Here is an 18,661-nt window from a genome sequence, read left to right as displayed (position 1 = left end):
TTAATGGTTCACGTCACTGGCCAGTAATCAGGTGGTTTTCTAGCATGTTCGACTTTGAAATATTCATTCGCATGTTAGAATTCATACTTTGATCGGGTTAGGGATGGAGCAAAAGACCCTGAGTTTTTTTTTATATGACTCAGGCTGTGTGGAGTTATGTATTGTTCATGATTGTACACATGTTTCTTCTATACGGATGGCTGTGACCATACCATGGGACTTTATGTTTTGATGATGATCCTTCTATATCGGGTGGTTTCGTCCATACCTTGTTGGAAATAATACTGGGGGGCGGGGGTGAATCAGTATTATCAAATCAATAATCTTTTCATTTTCATACTCAGATTCATATACACTACTTCAGTTAAGGATACCCGTGTATATACGCAACTGTGTTTAATGTAACTAGCGTATATCCAATAAACTTATGATTCAATTAGTTGATCTTCAATGAGTGCCTCAGAACATTATTAACCATATTAACAGTAAACAGGTGCAGTAAAAATAGAACAGATCATCACACATAAAGAGCACACATGAACACCATGATATAAGGTTGAAACCCAATGTGGGTGAAAACCACCTGCTACAATTTGTCTCTATCTTCCTTTCATTAGAAACTTATTTTTACAATGTTTATATACTAGTGCAGTCTTATACCAGTACGCAAGCTTCTACCTACAAAAGGCTACAACCTTCTCTTGTTCTCCAGACTCTCCTGGAAGGGAGCTACAACCCCCTTTGCTCTTGTACTAGTTGATGTACGAGTACGTAGGTGCTGGCCTACAGAAGGCTACAACCTTCTCCTTTCTTCTAGGGACCACGTTTCATAAATTTTCAAACTGGATCCATAAATACAAAATAATCACCACTGCAATATAATTATCAAATATACCTGCATCATCAATCTCTGAATCACCCAATGCTGAATCACTAAAACCCTGTCATCAAAACACAGATACCAAAACACAGACCAGAGCCCAGAACTCTACAACAACCTCTAGAACCAACAACAACTTGAAACATCAAATCCCACACTGTATACACTACTTGACTGTGTCAAACCGGCATGTATATGCCCTTTCACCAAAGCAAACCCACGTATAGATCTAAAGATAATTAATTATACCTTCACTGCAATTTCCAACTTCAGATATACCCAGACAATAAGATATAAGGGATAAAACATGCATCAGTACTCAGATCTACTCATGATCATACCATATAATGATAATACATTTTAGTCTTCAAGATCTTGGTCCATCAACCTTTATCAACTGCATAGGAGCCTCCTTGATTCAGATCGAGCCAAGCATCACAAACCCATAACTAGTATATTTGATCTCACACTTCATCATATATTTAACACACACTTGCCCCTCCTTGGCCTAATGATCTTCTCCTTATATAGGTTTAGGCTTCTCTCAATACCATGGTCCAAAACCATGTAGAGCCAATACCTTGGACCCAATACCTAGGGTTAACACTTCGGACCAATACCAAAATACCATGGACCAAATACCACAGATCAAAATGTAGTTTTCCAACATGTACGCACCTTTCCTTCTGTGAACCTGCGTGTGTACGCATACGCGCCTTTTGTTCTTCTCACCTGCGTGTATACACACTTTCATCAAGGTTATCCTGCGTATATCTCTCTCTTGACTTGCTGTACTAAGATCTATCCTCTGATTGAGTTGCCACCAAGGAAAACACCTGTATCATGCCTCTGAATGAGTTTCCATCAAGGAAAACACCTATATCATAATGCCAACATACCTTTGATCTTAGACTTGCAGATGGTCCTTTTCATTTGGATGGTTGCACCGATGCCGTGGATATTTTCACATATTCCTTTCTATCCAGATAGCTATGTCCATACTGTGAATTCATGTTTTGATATCAGATATGTATATGTATATGCGTCCTTGATTTGCAGGTCTCCTCATAGTGTTTTTTCTTGTCCTTGCAAAAGCTCATAAAGCACCTCAACCATTACTCCTTGTTCTACCTTCATGTTTTAGGGGGCATCGGTTACATAATATTTTTTCACGCCTCATGCACTTCCCTGTGTCATACCCCTGAGTGCTCAAAACTTGGCAATCATGCAGTGTACCCATCCTAAAATGTAGTTTAGATACTTCCTAAAACACTGATGGAAGCATGCGTTGAGCCTTAGCTAAAGAAGTAAGCTCTAAAACCCTAATTTCAGGACCAATGTGACGCTGACACTGGCAACTAGTGCTGATGGCGAGTTGCACTATAATGGCCTCTCACTGCCAGTGCGCTTTTTACTTGGATACTCACGCTGATCCCTAACAGGAAAGTTTTCCCAAAGAGGACAATAATCTTAGTGATCTAGAGACTTCCAGAACGATGAGCTGGAGGTTTTTTGGTGTGGATGTGGTTGAATTCTCCCATTATTTCCCTTTGATCTTATACCTATGGGCTACCTCCTTGATATTAGGGCCTTCCCCTATCTTTGGAGGGATCCTACCTCCCTATCCCTACCTATATATTCATCCTCTCCCATTCCAAAATGGTTGGTCTCCAATTATTTGCACCCTTATGCTGAGATAGTGCCTACATGCTACTCATTTAGCTTGGAGAAGGAGTGCTTGTAGAGCTTGAGCTTGGACTTGGACATTCACGCAAGGAGGGCTTATTGACGTCGAGGATTGGTTGTATTCTTTCTCCTTTATTCCATTAATATATACAACATATGGTTCACTTTCCATAATTTTTTGTGTTAATGCATCATTTGTCTTAATGCTCCTGGATCTGTTAAGTGGATTTCTTTCGATTATGCTTGTTTCACTTGTATGCTTTCTTGTGTCTTTGATCTCTTGTGCAGGTATTAAAATGCTGTGAGTGGTAGAGCTAAGCCTAAGGAGCAAGCAATTCAAGATCTTCAACAAAGGAGTGTTTTATAGCATCAGAACGAGGTAGTCCATCTTCCTCTTCTCTCATTTCGATTGTAATTTAGGAAAGTGTCTTGTAGCTTGTCACGTAGGTTGCTAGTCCCACTCATTGGGCTATAGAGATCATCTCTGTCTGCAGAGAAAATATTCTTAGACAAAAACTCCTTACAAGTTTCTCCAGCTTGTCCCACTTCAGGTCTAATGATTCTTTATCTCTACCAGAGGAGGATGCCTCCTCTTTCTATCTTTTGGGTTTAGTAGTTTCATGCTTTACCCTTGACTTGCCTGCTGAGGCCATATTAGCTTCCACTTCAAGAGAATCAGTCTGAAGTTGGTCTAGAGTGGTAGAATTTCTTTCTATCACAGAAAAACCAGCATCGTACTCAAAATATCCCAGGAAAACCATACGAGTTGCAGTTGGAGGAGGTTTTATGCCATCAGGCAGGTTATTATACTGCTTATTGAATCTTTTGATAAATTTTGAAGTATCATCCTTAGGATTTTTTCTTAGGGCATTAAATTTAGTGAGGAGGTACTCATGATCCCTCTTTTCTCCCCATTTCTGGGTGAAAGCATTTTCCATATCTTCTCGGGTAGTGATGGAGGCACTGGGTAGATCTTTGAAACATTTTCTGGTTTCTCCCTCGAGACTTTGTACAAAAAGTATCATGACCACATCCACTTGATCCAAATCTAGGATGTGAGAAAAAGAACTGAAGGCTTCAATGTGACTCTTTGTCTTGTTATCATCTTCCCCATTGAACCTAGGTATCTTCTTTAGGTGGTTCCGGGGCATTGAACTTAGAGGCTAAGGTAAATTAAGAGGTGCATACTTATTTAGAAAAAAGCCCAGGAGAGCCATTTGGATTGGTGGAGGGGGGTTGAAATTTTCTTGAGGAACTGGGGTCGAGACCATAGTGGTTGGAGGAGAAAAAGGGTATGTCAGGGCCTTAGGAGTAAGTCTTCAGTAGTGAGCAATAGTGGGCTGAGAATTGGAGGTGGAGGTGGAAAAGGCTGATGAAATGGTAGTATAAGCAAGGGGAGTTTTCTCTTTCTTGACTTTCTTAGAAATTAACTTTTCTAGATCAGATACAAATGGGTCTTTCTTTTGGGATGTATCTAAGCGAGTATGAGGCCTTTTAAAATCCAGGGCTATGAAAGATAATGAGGGGGTTATGGAGTCGCTAAGGTGATGTGAATGAAATCATAATAGACTTCGCTCACCTACATGAAGGGTGTTCAATTTGTTGTATCCCGGGGGAAAAATCCTTCAATAAGCTCCCTAGAAACGACACCAAAAGATGTTCTCTCTCACAGAGATAGCCTTGAATTGCTTATAATACCAGTGCCTGGGGACATCTAAATTCTATGTATCTCATATGAACCTCAAGAAACTGAAGGCATCATATGCATCTTCCACACATAGTAATTACAAATATACAAATATACACGTAACAACATGGTTTGGTTCCTTCATCCAAGGATATAAGCCATGTATTTCTAGTATCCTTTCACATATACAGCTCACAAGAATAAGGAAAAAAATTGGATGCCAAGTAATCAAGGACTTACAGTTTAATTAGATTTTGTAGAATAATGAAAGAAGAGAAAGAGAATAATAACTCATCACGTAGAGCTTGAAACATCAAGAGTTTTATACTTATCTGAGCTAAAGATAGACAGGTGGATGTAAGAAGAGTGAATGTTATGATTTCAGGAAGCACACATTTAAAGATATAATCTCAGACTTGCATACAAGAATATGTACTAAATAGTTAACACCAATGAATCTGTAACAATATAAGAGATATTTCTGGCAGCTATAATTGCTTGAAATCATAGAGGAAGTGCGAACATAATGGAATTTTAACAAAGAAACAACATATTATAATACTCAAAAAGGCCGGCGGTTTCAATTTTCCCCTTAGCCCCTATGATTTCAACCCATTTTGTAACTTTTTGCATATGACTGGAAGCTAGAACCAAGGGTTTAGTCCTCTAAGAGCTAAGGCTCTCAACAGATGCGCGGGGGCCTTATTCGTTCGTTATCGCAATCACAACCATGAGGAGCGAGACCTCTTTACCTTTTTCCATAGCATGGTCCAATAGTCCAAACACGAGATATTTATGGAATATAGTCTATGTAACATCGCATCCGAGGGGGCCTTTTTCTTATTGCAGTCGCAACGGGGAAGGAGGTTTAGTGGAAGAGAAAGATTTACCTTGCACACTTGCTGATCACTGATTGTGAGGGGTGACGTCATTGCTGATCTCATCACTACCACATGTCACCCTATGAGTGGTGTCATGTGGCAGCCGAAAACAACCCCATTGTACCCCTCAAAATAGCCCATTGGACCCCCGACAAGGCCAAAAACGAGTGACATGTGTCCACCATGAAGTTATCATTTGTACTTGCCACATCATCAATGATGTAAGTTGCCATGTCAGCTTAGTGACCAATCAGAGACTGCCACGTGGCCCCCTGGAGGAGAGAGAAAGAGGCTCGTTGAGCCCTATTTTTTCATGCTTCCCTTTGTATTCAGTTTTTTCAGCCCCTCGGTGATGCACCGCTTTATCACAATATTGGCGGTTTGCAGGAATTTTTAAGTTGAAACCGCGTTTATCTACTGATCGCCGATCGCCGATGCCACATGGAGGAGAGATAAAGGGGGTCGCCCACCTTGGTTTTGTCAATCATTTAGTTTGTTAACTTTTTCAGCCCTTCCCCGAAACTTTAATACTACATCAATATATCGCCCCCCTACGCAGTTTTGGGACTTAAAACCTCGCTGATCTCTGATGAATACTAAGCTTTGATCCACCAACTGCCGATATGCGATATTGACGATCGGCGGATCACTATATCTACTTCCACCAATTCTCCTCACCCGCTAGAAAGCCTGATTTGTGATTGCGATCGACCTCAGACCTCTGATTGTAATTTTTCTTCTACACTTAGTCAATTTTCTCTATCAGCTGGGCTTTTCCAAGGTAATATTCAAAATGATTTATCTTCTACTCTAGAAGTCCATTTTTGGACTTCCATATACCATTGGAAAGATTGTTTTGAGCACTTGGAAATGTGGAGGGTCTGGTTAAGCTCTGATGGCTTATGTGGCTTGAAAAATGGCTTTAACTTCAATGCTCTCAGGAAACCTTGACCAATTGAAACCCAGAATGCAGTGAGTGACAACATGGGCTCCAACTGGGGACAATGCCTTGCTTGCAAGGCACTAAGGACCTGCACACCAGTAGCCTTTCCTTCAATTGGGCATGGAGTTATTCTTAAACAAATTATAATTATGTGAAAAATGAATTTTCTGAGAATAAACTGAAAAATTCAAATAAAAATTTTAACACACACACCAGATATTTACAATGAGGAAGAGATAGATATCTATAATTTAGAAAATAAAATTTTAGGAGCTGAGCATTTATAGGAAGTTCAAAGAGTTCACCATCGAAGCTTTCAAGCATGTAAGTGTTATTTCCCCTTTCTTCTACAATCCTGAAGGGTCCAAACTATAGCATATTAAAATTCTCATGTTTGCCTTTGTCTTCTCCTCTGACATCCCACCTGAGAACTCAATCTCCTTGATGAAGAAGTTTTTCCTTAGCTTTCTTGTCAAACATATATTTCATCCTTTGTTGGTAGTTTAACAGTTTAGTCCCCACCGGCTCTCTATTCTCGTGAAGCTCCACTAGCTTATTTATTCTTCTAGTCAAGGCACTAGGCTCTTCCTCAGCTTCTTGCAGCAACATAGCTACTAGAATTGCTAATTGGATAGGGAATACAACAACCTTGCCATATACTAGCACAAAAGGAGCTTTTCCAATGGATCTTCTGTGTGTTACATGCTTATCCCACTGATCAAACTTTAGTTGGGAGTCCCAATTCCTTTGATTTTTAGTGATGGTCTTCTTTATAACTTGTTAGCTCTGCTATGTGGTGGTGACTTGTTAATGTCAGAGAGAAGCATGGTTTATTGGTCTGTATCCAAAAAAGGGCTCACAATTGGTTATTCTTCCTTTTTCCTACCCTGCTTACTCTTTGCCATCTCCATTCCTCTATTTTTCCTCCTAAATCCGATAGATTAACCCTCTTTGGCCTTAGCCACAAGCACCAAAGCCCAAGCCCACATAAAACCTCACCCATATGACCCCGTGCACTCATAAACCCATCGCCAAATTCCCGACATTGATCTACCCCACCGATCCAATAGCTCCTGTCACGCTCGATAAAGTGACCCACTTGATCATTTCCCACCATCCGATCATCTCCGTAAAGATTTGACGGCATTTGCTCCCATCATGCCGACAATATTATCGAATGTCAGTATGTGATGGGAGTGGTTTTTCTCTCTCATCCGCCGCTACGTGTCGATCACTGAATGGAATTGCACGACCCCAAGCTTTTACCGCTTAGTGCCCAAAAGGGGTGTGATAAATACCATTTACTGCTTGACCTATCCGTCTTGCCCTTTAAACTCTTGCGCAACTCCATTTCCCGATGACCGTCCAACTGTCGGCTTCAGATTTGATGGCCCCAAATCACCCTGCTCTTGCCTCGGTCGGTAGCCTCTGTTGAGTCATCTCCGTCATCCATTTCCTCGATCCAACAGTCATCCTTCCCTCTCATCCCAACTGTCTATTTGCCCATGCATTCCATGTCCTTGACCACTCTGTTGCCCGAAGAAGGAGATGACCAGCTCTGCCAGTACCAGTCACAGTCATTCCCCAACAACCATATTTAGCAAATAGTACGGCCAAGGGAGAAAAGGATAAGCACGACCCTGTAATGGAATTTATCAGTTATGGACTCCACTAGTACGAGCACTCCAACAACCAAAAGGGACAACATAGCACCTGAGCAGATCATATTCACTCACTGAAGCAAGCAAACACAGTCATTCAGGCAGTTAAATGCGGTTGGTGGTCAATTATGACCCCTCCATACCTAAATGGCTAAGTGCCCTTGTAATGTAAATCTATAAATACCCAGAAGAAAGATGTAATCAAGGTTGGCATTTGATGTAAGGGTTCAGCTTCTAGATACTGTAGATATTTAGTCACTTGCAGCGTCTTGTCTTCATTTTCAGCTACTACAAGCTTCTTTTGTTGTCAACTACTCACTTTCCATTTTTCTCTATTCTAAGCTTGTGCCTGATATGCTATGTTCTTGATCTTTTGAGGTTTAGCACTAGATAACTGTCATCTTATCTCTGTGTTAAATGGTTGAATGCATCACTGAATAGGCTACTCAGGTTTATTTCTATTTGATGCAAGAGAGCTGTCATCCTGTCTGTGCATTAGTAGATTATATTTATAGGTTTCTTTACTAGTTGTAGCCGGCCATCACATGGTCTTGTACATCTGCTGGTGTGGTTAGTATTCTCCATGTTCACCTAATATCTAAACTATGAGCCTTTGGTGGTCTAAAGCCTTGTAGTCTCAGGGTGTTCACGCATGTCTGGAGTGAAACAAAGTAGAAGTGGTTATCTAGATTGAACCAAACCATCATTCCTTCCATTAAACCTGCAACAATAGTTGAATTTATATGTTATCGGGCATCTCCGAGCTACAACCTAGGAGTTTTTCTTGGAATCCTAACTTAATTGGCGCCGTTGCTAGGGAGAGGAGATTGAAGCTCCGCTTCCCTGTGAGAATGACACAGATCCAACTTTGATGATAGAAAAGGTCTGGACATAGTTTTAGTTGTAATCATCTATCTGGAAACTCTACTGGAGGACCAACATTTTGGCGACTCCACATCACAGTTCTGGCTTAGTTTGTGAGGCAGACTCGGAGAAATGCTCACAAATCACCAGCTGACCCAGTGCCTAACCCTGAGAAGATTGTTAAGCAAAGCAAGATATCCTGGAAAGGAGCATCAGGATCAGGTAAGCCTAATCAATCTTATGTATCTCTGTGAGAAAGGTTTGTAGCTGAGCATGCACATGTTGAAAATATAGAGCCTAGCACTATCAGTGAAGAAATACTCTCAGAGATCCATAAAGCTCCTTGTACAATAAGTTCCCCTTTGAATCTCAATCCAAAGAAAACCTCCCCTACAGTCCATTATATTCCTTTAACCCTGTCGTTCATTTCTCAGCTCCCTACCTTCCAAATTACCAGTACCCTTCCATCTACCCTAGTCATGGCAGGCCAACAAGCACCTACCAAAATGGAAATAATCATAGCTGCTAGGTATGGACCCCTGGTCTTGCCTGTCCCATTGAATGCCATGCCTGCAGGAGAATATCAGAAATACATGCCTAAGTTCATTGGTACAGAGGGAGTAATAGCTGAAGAACAGCTTGAGTCTTTTTATAGTTATGTTGATAACCTAGATATCAGTGAAGATGATGTGTGGATGAGAGTGTTTGTCCAAAGCCTTGGTGGAGAGGCTAGAAAGTGATTCAGAGAGCTGACCCGTAGGACTATAGCAGATATTGAAACATTAGATGATGTGTTTTTAAAGAATTGGGGGGATAAGAAATACCTTCTCTACTATCATACTAATTTTGACAACTTACAGAGGGAAAATGGTGAGCTGCTGTCTGATTTCAATAAGATATTTAACCATATGTACAACAAGATACTAGTTGAAGTGAAGCCTACCCCCACCTCTGCTAAACTCACCTATACCAATGATTTTGATTCTGATTTCTGCCTGCTATTAAGAGAAATAAGATGTGCCACTCTAGCTGAAATGCAAGATGCAGCCTTAGAGGTGGAATCCAATATCATGGCTATAGAAAAACTCAAAGGTCATGCTGATAGAAGGAGGCAGAGAGGTGAGGCTTCTTCTTCCTCTACTGCATCTTCAGAACCCAAATTGGATAAAATGACTAAAATGATAGAGTAATTGGCTGCGGAAATATCCAAACTGAGGGCTGAACAACATTTTGGGAAAGCAAGGGTTCTTAATACCTTTGCTCTTCCAAATCCAAATCCACATAGAAGGGAAGATGAGCAGTTTCTGATTTTGCAAAGAAACAAAGATACCAATGAAGACCAAAGGGTGAAGACCCCGTTTCAAAATATAGTCATGGAAGAAGAACAGTTTGAAGAAGATGATGAGATCCATGATATGGAAGACAAGGGCAGTGCCCCTTTTTTAACCAAAGCTGCCTATGAGAGGTCATTATTCAAAGGCCAAATCAACCAAGAGTGGGACAGAGGAGTTGTTCTGCAAACTGAAGATTAGCAGAAGTATAATCTGAGGCCTTTGATAAATAATGTCCAAGTAGCTCCTACTCATAAATTTGTTGTCCTTGCAGAACAACAAGCTTATCAGCAGAAGCGACCAACAACGAATCCCATCATCCTCAAAGCTCCAACCATAGAGGTAAGAGGCCTTGACAGGTCCCCTTCTTCTTTCAGTTTTCAATCAAAAAGTCAGAAGCCAAGAATACCCATGCCTCTGATTGAACCAACGAAGAATGAGTCCCTCAAGAAATCTTTCCTTGAATATCTTGAGCCTAAAACCAACCAAGCTTCCACTGACTATGTGATTGTGTGAAATGACCAACTTGCTGTTATTCTCAGCCCAGTGGTAAAAAATTGTGAAGTCAACTCCCCATCATCTTATGTTCCTCTATCTGCTCAAGATAAAATCCCTCATAATTGCCCCCTAGGCACTGGAGCCAACCATAATTCAATGCCCAAGGCTGACATGGATGATCTTAGTCTTGATATTACGGAGCTGGCCTGGCTGGCCTCCACATATCTTGAAAAGACAGTTTTCCATATCACATAGGAAGAAGGCTCACAAATTTGGGACACCTCTTTTGAGGAGGCTTGTTCTAAGAAAGCTACAGGAGTAGGTGAAGTCTTTGTGTCCCTCACACAATAATACATTGATTCACCATTTATATTATTTGTTCGGGCCACAAATGACATAGTTGAGTACATAGCAGCCCTTGTTATTCAGTAGGTGTACAAAAGCTTCCATGAAGAATATCCAAGGATGAGAGCATATAGAGAGGGGGTGAAATATAAACCATCTCTACCTGATAAGGTCAAATGCCCTAAATTTTTTGAGGTAGGTGATCAAATCAACAGGATTTTGCAAGTCTTTGATGAATTGGCTGACATGCACATTGACCAAGAGAAAGAAACCTTTCATAGAAAGGTAAAAAGGGTCAATTCTCAGTATGGTGACTGTTTTCTCCAATGGGATATGTTGAAGGAAAGGCATGGAGATCCTGGTAAATTCAATGCTCTATGGACAAGATCATTCGTCATCACTCTTGTTTAGGGGAACAACACTTTCATGCTGCGAAGTATGGAAGGAGGAATAGGTTTTGATGGCCCAGACAAAGGGCGGTTTTTGAAGATTTATGTTGTTTAAGGCCTTCAGGCCTCAGTATTGTAATAGGTTCTTTTTACAAGTTTTAGTGTAGGCTTAATTAGACTCCATGCCCAATGGAGCACTAGGTATTTCTGATCATTTTTTGTATAAAAGGCGGTGGTCTGCTGTTCTTGAAAGCTCATAGGGAGGCTTTCATCACTAGAAGGAGCCAGTGTTAGCTCTGCTATGTAGTGTTGACTTGTTAACATCAAAGAGAAGCATGGTCTGTTGGTCTGTGTCCAAAAGAGGGCTCACATTTGGTTATTCTTCCTTTTCTTCCTACCCCACTTACTCTTCGCCACCTCCATTCCTCTATTTTTCCTCCTAAACCCGACAGATTAACCCTCTTTGGCCTTAGCCCCAAGCGCCAAAGCCCAAGCCTGCCATAAAACCTCACCCATATGACCTTGTGCACTCATAAACCCCTCGTTGAATTCCCGCCGTTGATCTACCCCACCAATCCAATAGCTCCCGTTGTGCCTGATAAAGTGACCCGCTCGATCATTTCCCACCATTCGATCATATCCATAAAGATTCGATGGCATTCGCTCCCATCGCGCTGGTAATATGATCGAATGTTGGCGCGCGATGAGAGTGGTTTTTCTCTCTCATCCACTGTTATGTGTCGATCATTGAATGGAATTGCGCGACCCCAAGCTTTTACCACTTAGTTCCCAAAAGCAGTTCAATAAATACCATTTATCGCCCGACCTATCCGTCCCACCCGTTAAACTCCTGCATGACTCCATTACCTGATGACCATCCGATCTGTCCACTTCAGATCTGACGGCCCCAAATCACCCCGCTCTCGCCTCGGTCAGTAGCCTTCGTCGAGTCATCTCCGCCATCCATTTCCTCGATCCAACAGTCATCCTTCCCTCTCATCTCGACTGTCTGTTTGCCGATGCATTTGACATCCTTGACCACTCTGTTTCCCAAATAAGGAGATGACCAACTCCGCCAGTACCAGTCACAGTCATTCCCCAACAACCCTATTTAATAGACAGTATGGCCAAGGGAGAAAAGGACAAGCACAAACCTGTAATGGAATTTATCAGTTATGGACTCCACTGGTATGAGCACTCCAAAAGCCAAAAGGGACATCATAGCACCTGAGTAGATCAAATTCCCTCACTGAAGCAAGCAAACACAGTCATTTAGGCAGTTAAATGCGGTTGGTGGTCAATTATGACCCCTCCATACCTAAATGGCTAAGTGCCCTTGTAATGTAAATCTATAAATACCCAGAAGAAAGATGTAATCAAGGTTGGCATTTGATGTAAGGGTTCAACTTCTAGAGACTGTAGATATTTTGTCACTTACAGCGTCTCGTCTTCATTTTCAGCTAATACAAGCTTCTTTTACTATTACTGCTCACTTTCCATTTTCCTTTGTTCTAAGCTTGTGCCTGATATGCTATGTTCTTGATCTTTTGAGGTTTAGAACTAGATAACTGTCATCTTATCTCTGCATTAAATGGTTGAATACATCACTGAATAGGTTACTTAGGTTTCTTTCTATATGATTCAAGAGAGCTGTCATCCTGTCTGTGCATTAGTAGATTAGATTTATAGGTTTCTTTACTAGTTGCAGCTGGCCATCACATGGTCTTGTGCATCTGCTGGTCTGGTTAGTATTCTCCATGTTCACCTAATATCTAAATAGTCAGCCTTTGGTGGTACAAAGCCTTGTAGTCTGAGGGTGCTCACGCATGTTTGGAGTGAAACAAAGTAGAAGTGGTTATCTAGCTTGAACCAAAACTTCATTCCTTCCATTAAACCTGCAAGAATAGTTGAATTTATATGTTACCAGGCATCTCCAAGTTACAACTTAGGAGAGTTTCTTGGAATCCTAACAGAACTCTCACCACAATTTTATTAGAAGACTCAGCCAAGCCATATCCTTGAGGGTAGTATGTAGTGGAGTATCCAACAATGATGTCTAATTTGTGGAAGAAGTTTGTGAACTTGGAAGACTTGAAGACCTATGCATTATCAGTGATGATTTTAAAATGACACCCAAAGTCGGGAAATATGTTCTCTTCCATGACTTTTATCACCACTGAATCAGTAGCATTCCTAGCTGGGATAGCCTCTAAACCACTTTGTGAAATAATGATCGGTTGTTAAAATCCATTTGTGTTGGCTGCTAGAAGGTGGGTTGATTTCTCCGATAAAGTCCAATCCTCACTGTCTAAAGGGCTCCCCTACATCCACAGGTATCAGGGGGAGAGGAGAAAACTTCTGTCTTTTAGCAAAAAGATGGCATTTTTGGCATGACCTGACCTTTGAATAAACATCTCCAAATAGCGTGGGCCAGTAAAATCCTACCTTGAGGATTTTGTGTGTTGTTGCCTTCCAACTGTAGTGTCCTCCACAGAATCCCCCATGGAAATCGTCAATCACTTCATGAGTTTCTCCCTCAACCAAGCACAATAGTAATACCCCCACTAGGTCCTTCCAGTAGAGCAGTCCATTTGATATAATTTATTTATGTGCCTCCAATCTCAGACTCTAGTATTTTGATCTATCCAGTCCCAATGGGCATATTAAAAACAAGAGTTAATGAACAATGTTCTTATGCCTCGGCAATCCCTCATACTTGGCATAGATATTCTGTTCAACCATTTTAATTCTACTCTATTCATCCTCTGGACTACCCTCATATGTGATCAGGCTTATCCCTAGAGCTTAGTAGTTGGATTCAAACAAAATCTTGGCCAAACCCCGACCTTTGATGAGCTTGGTAGGCTTGATTTCTAGCTCATATTCCTGTATTTTAGAAATCCCTCTACCCCTCTTTCCTTCGCTATCTTCCTACACCAAAATGTCTTTGACTGTTGTCATTGGGACAAACGCTGTGATTTTGGATTGTAGTACATACATACAGAATGACTTCAGTGCCTTTACCAGTGCATAGGCATGTTTCTCCAATATATCATACTTCAGCTTAGCATCCCTTAGGAATTGGCTGAAAAAGGCAATGGGTTTGTTGTAACCTTCTTTATTTTTCTATAACAGCAAAATAATAATGGTATGTGGAGAGACGAAAGAAAATATGTAGAAGGGCACTGAATAATTAGGGCTTACTAGCACTAGGGCCTCAACCAAATCTTATTTGATCCTTGTGAAATAATCACGGGGGAAAGAGCTCCACTTAACATCGATCTCCTTCTTCAGCATATCTACGATACCTTTAACTATCTCAACGTAATTGGATATGAATCACCTTAAGAAATTTATCCTCCCTAAAAAGGCTTGGAATTCTTTCTTGTTTCTGGGCAGGGGAATAAGACTGATGGCTATGACTCATACAAGATCAATCTATACTCCTTACTACGCTACTATGTGTTCAAGAAGCTTCCCCTCACTTAAGGCGAACTGAGATTTCTTCAGATTCAGAGAGAGGCCATACCTTCTTCAGTTATTGAAAGTGTGTTTTAAATGGAGGATATGCTCTTAATTAGTCTTAGAAAAGATTATGATGTTGTCTAAGTAGACTACCACAATTTTCTCTTGCTTGCCCATGAAATCTATGTCCATTGCTCTTTGAAATGTGGCACCTACATTTATCAACCTAGACAACATGCATGCATACATGAAGGTTCCCCACAGGCTGGTGAAAGAAGTCTCTCTCTAGTCTTCAAGGTGGACCACCACTTGGTTATATCCTGAGAATCCAGCCATCATGGACATTCTGGCTACACCTACTACCTTTTGTAATATATTATCCATCTTAGGCATAGGGTAGTTATCTTTTAGAGACGCCCTGTTTAAATTCTGGAAGTCCACAGATAGCCTTATCTCTCCTCTCTTTTCACAAACAGGGACCAGATTAGCTGCCCACTCAGAGTATCTTAGAGGGACTATGATCTTGGCCTGCAGTAGCTTCCTTAACTCCTTTTGAAGGGAGGGGAGTAAGAGTGGGTTTATTTGCCTGAGAATCGATTTGCATGGCTTTATCCCACCCTTCAAAGGAATTTTATGCTGAATAATATTTGTATCAAGTGATTTCAAATCATTATATGACCAATAAAATATATCTTTGTAAGTTTTGAATAGATCTAAATACCTCTGTCTATATTGAAAGGGGATTTCTTTGGACAACCTAATCATCTGGAGTTCCTCCTTTGATCTACTGTTGCAATCCTCTACTTGCTCATCCTTCTCTGGAGCCATTTGTTTAGACGGTATGTCACCTTTATTTAAAAGGCTTTCAAGTGGAACAAGTCCACAAGGGAAGGTGTTCCCTTTTAGTTGCAAAATATTTTTCCCAGCCACAGTGTCTTTCCATAGGGTGGCTTATTGTTCTAATTCTTCTTATTCTTGATCAATGGTGGAGTGGGAAAACTCCCCAATGACTTCTATGAATCTTTTTACCTGCTCGTCATCTTCGGCTACCTGTGAATGTTTGACATTATTAGGTATTGAATGTCTGTATCTGACTTTTATCTCATATCTGAGGATTTGATTATGTGGGGGGTTGAAAGTGCTTGAAGCTACCGCAAGAGAGAAAACCATCATGTTTTATTCCCTGGGCAGAAACTGGATGTTAAAGGCTAGGAATACATTTTTGATTAAGTCCCACACTTCATTTTGGTACGTCCTCAGCCTGGGGTGTTTTTCCTGGCATTGATTTCTAATCTGCCTTACGACCAATTTAGAATCTCTATATACTGCTAGGAATTTGATATTCATCATTTTGTTGTTTCTAATCCTAGGAGAAATGCCTCATACTCAGCTACATTGTTGGTCACCTCAAATTCAAGCTTGAATGAAAGGGGTATCATGATGCCTTCTGAGGATACCAACAATATTCCAGCTAGATTTCACTCTTTTAAGTTTGCTCCATCGAAGTACAATTTCCATACTTCATTTTCATTTAACTGTTGGTATTTCAACTGCCTTGCCAGGTGAACTGATGCTTCTTCTAAGAGGTTATTGTCTTCTTCTAAGAATATGCAGGAGATTTCACTGTCTTTCCCATGTACTAGGGAGTTTTATGTGCCTTTATCTAGGGTCACAGTTTTCACAAACCGAGATTCTCTGTCTAATCTTCTTTGTTCACCTCCAAAAGAGGGAATGGTGGCATAAGTTAGATCTAGCTTGATAGAGCCACTCACCTTGGAACCACAATATTTGGATAAGAGCATTCCAAAACGAGGAGGTATATCAACCACTACTATAACCATTACAACACTTTTCACCGGTATCTAAGTTAAATTACCACCAGATCCTTTATCATGCCTAAGCACTTGACCCTCTTGGAGTCAAAGGAGTACAAGTCTTTGTATGGTCTAGTGATATCCAAACCCAGTTATTCCATTACTAATAATGGCATGAGGTTGTGGGAAGCTCCAGAATCCAGCATGCAATTATGTAGAAAAAGGTCATGGATCACAAAATTCACATAAAAATGCACAGTAGAAGGATCCAAATCTTCCACATGCGGCCCAAAAATTACCAATGGCCTTTTCTCCTAGAGGTTTAAACTATCCTGCGCTGGTGTTGAGATAGAGAGATGCATAAACTGAGAGACCTGAGATTTATAAGTAGGCTTCTTTAGAAGATCAGCGAGGGGAAAAATAATTTTTACCTTCTCAAGATGCTTCTGGAGATTGAATGCAAGTTGGACCTTTTCTATACCTCCTAGCTTTGTTCCTTCTTCCTTACCACTAGCATTTTTTGGAAGAATAGGTGTCCCTCTGAACTAGTTCTTTCCTCATTAGAGGAGACTTTTATCTTGGAAGGGTTAGGATTCAGCTTGCCCTTCCCTTTATTCAGTATTGGGGAAAAAACTTGTGGAGCAACTTCCCTTTGTTGTTCTAGTTCTCTAGTCCTCTTCATTGAAGATATTAGATAATACTTACATTGTGATTATGCTTACATGAACTCTGCAAAATGTTTGCAATAATAATCCATATCTTCCTCTTCTGATGTTCCTTCTCTATCATGGATGGTCTCCTTGTTACAAAATTATATATTACAGAGCAATGGAACACATAAAATATTGCAGAAATATAAACACAGAAAACGCATAAAACAAGAGAGACATAGATATATGTGGTTCACCCAGTTTGGGCTATGTCCACAGAGAAACAACCAATCCTTTTTTTATTATATTACCCAACAAACTGAAGAGGTACAACCTACAACAGATCCGCTGTAACTCCCTCTTCGCTCTCAATCTCCTCTCTCTTCCTCACTCAGAATACATATATACCTAGATGCAATACAATTCCCTCATATATAGTGAGGGGTTGCCTTCTAGGGCATTAAACCTTAAACTAAACATAACTTCTACCATCAGATCATTCGCCTAATAAACGACCCAGATTGACTAGAAATTACTAGACTTTTACAAGGAAATTTTACGTATATTTTTAGACCCTGCCGAGGGACCGCTGGCCCCCAGACCCCCTAGTTGAGGGGGATGGGCCCCCCCGAACCCCCATGGGGGGGACAAGTCCCCCCCACACCCCCTCGCATGGAGGAGAGTACAATATTCCTGGGGTATACATCCGGTTGATACCTTTGAATACAGAAGATAATTAGGCTCCACACGCAACACTCCTAGTGAGCCATATTCTCATATTCTTCTTCGGTAAAAGTAGAATACATATTTCCCTGCATCTCTTGTGTATCCGATGATTGTTCATTGGGACCATCTTCCAAGTATAAAGGATGAGGGATTTGATCAAGTTGTTCCTTTCTTTCCCTTGGAAGTAGCTGTAGTGGAGGCCTTCTATATTGAGGGTTATAGCCCTGATTGTTGACTTGAGTGTTATGTCTAGAAAGGTTCTTGTTCTCAATTTCAAGCTTTCCAACCTTTTGTGTTAAACTCTTGATGAGTTTCTCCAGCTCATCCCACTTTGGGCCTGATGATTCTTTATCTTAACCAGTGGAGGATGCCTCCTCTTTCCATCTTTTTGGTTCAGTAGTTTCTTTCTTTATCCTTGACTTGCCTACCGAGACCATATTGGCTTCCACTTCAAGAGAATCAACCTGAAGTTGGTCTAGAGTGAGAGACTTTCTTTCTCTCAGGGAAAAACCAATGCCAGACTCAAAAACTCCCAGGGAAACCACACGAGCCACAATTGGAGGAGGTTTTATATTAGAAAGAAGGTTATTATACTGCTTATTGAATATTTTGATAAATTCTGAAGTATCCTCCTTTGAATTTTTTCTTATGGCATTAAACTCAGTGAGGAGGTACTCATGATCCCTCTTTTCTCCCCATTTATGGGTGAAAGTGTTTTGCAGCTCTTCCTGGGTAGTGATGGAGGCATTGGGTAGATATTTGAACCATTTTCTAGCTTCTCACTCAAGACTTTGTACAAAAAGTCTCATGACCACATCTAGGATGTGAGAAAAAAAACTGA

This window comes from Pinus tabuliformis, chromosome 4_2 (genome assembly GCF_031772625.1).
Source record: "Pinus tabuliformis cultivar Carrire ecotype Pingquan chromosome 4_2, CPIR1, whole genome shotgun sequence".
NCBI classification, from domain to species: domain Eukaryota; kingdom Viridiplantae; phylum Streptophyta; class Pinopsida; order Pinales; family Pinaceae; genus Pinus; species Pinus tabuliformis.
Note: the sequence above shows the minus strand (reverse complement) of the source record.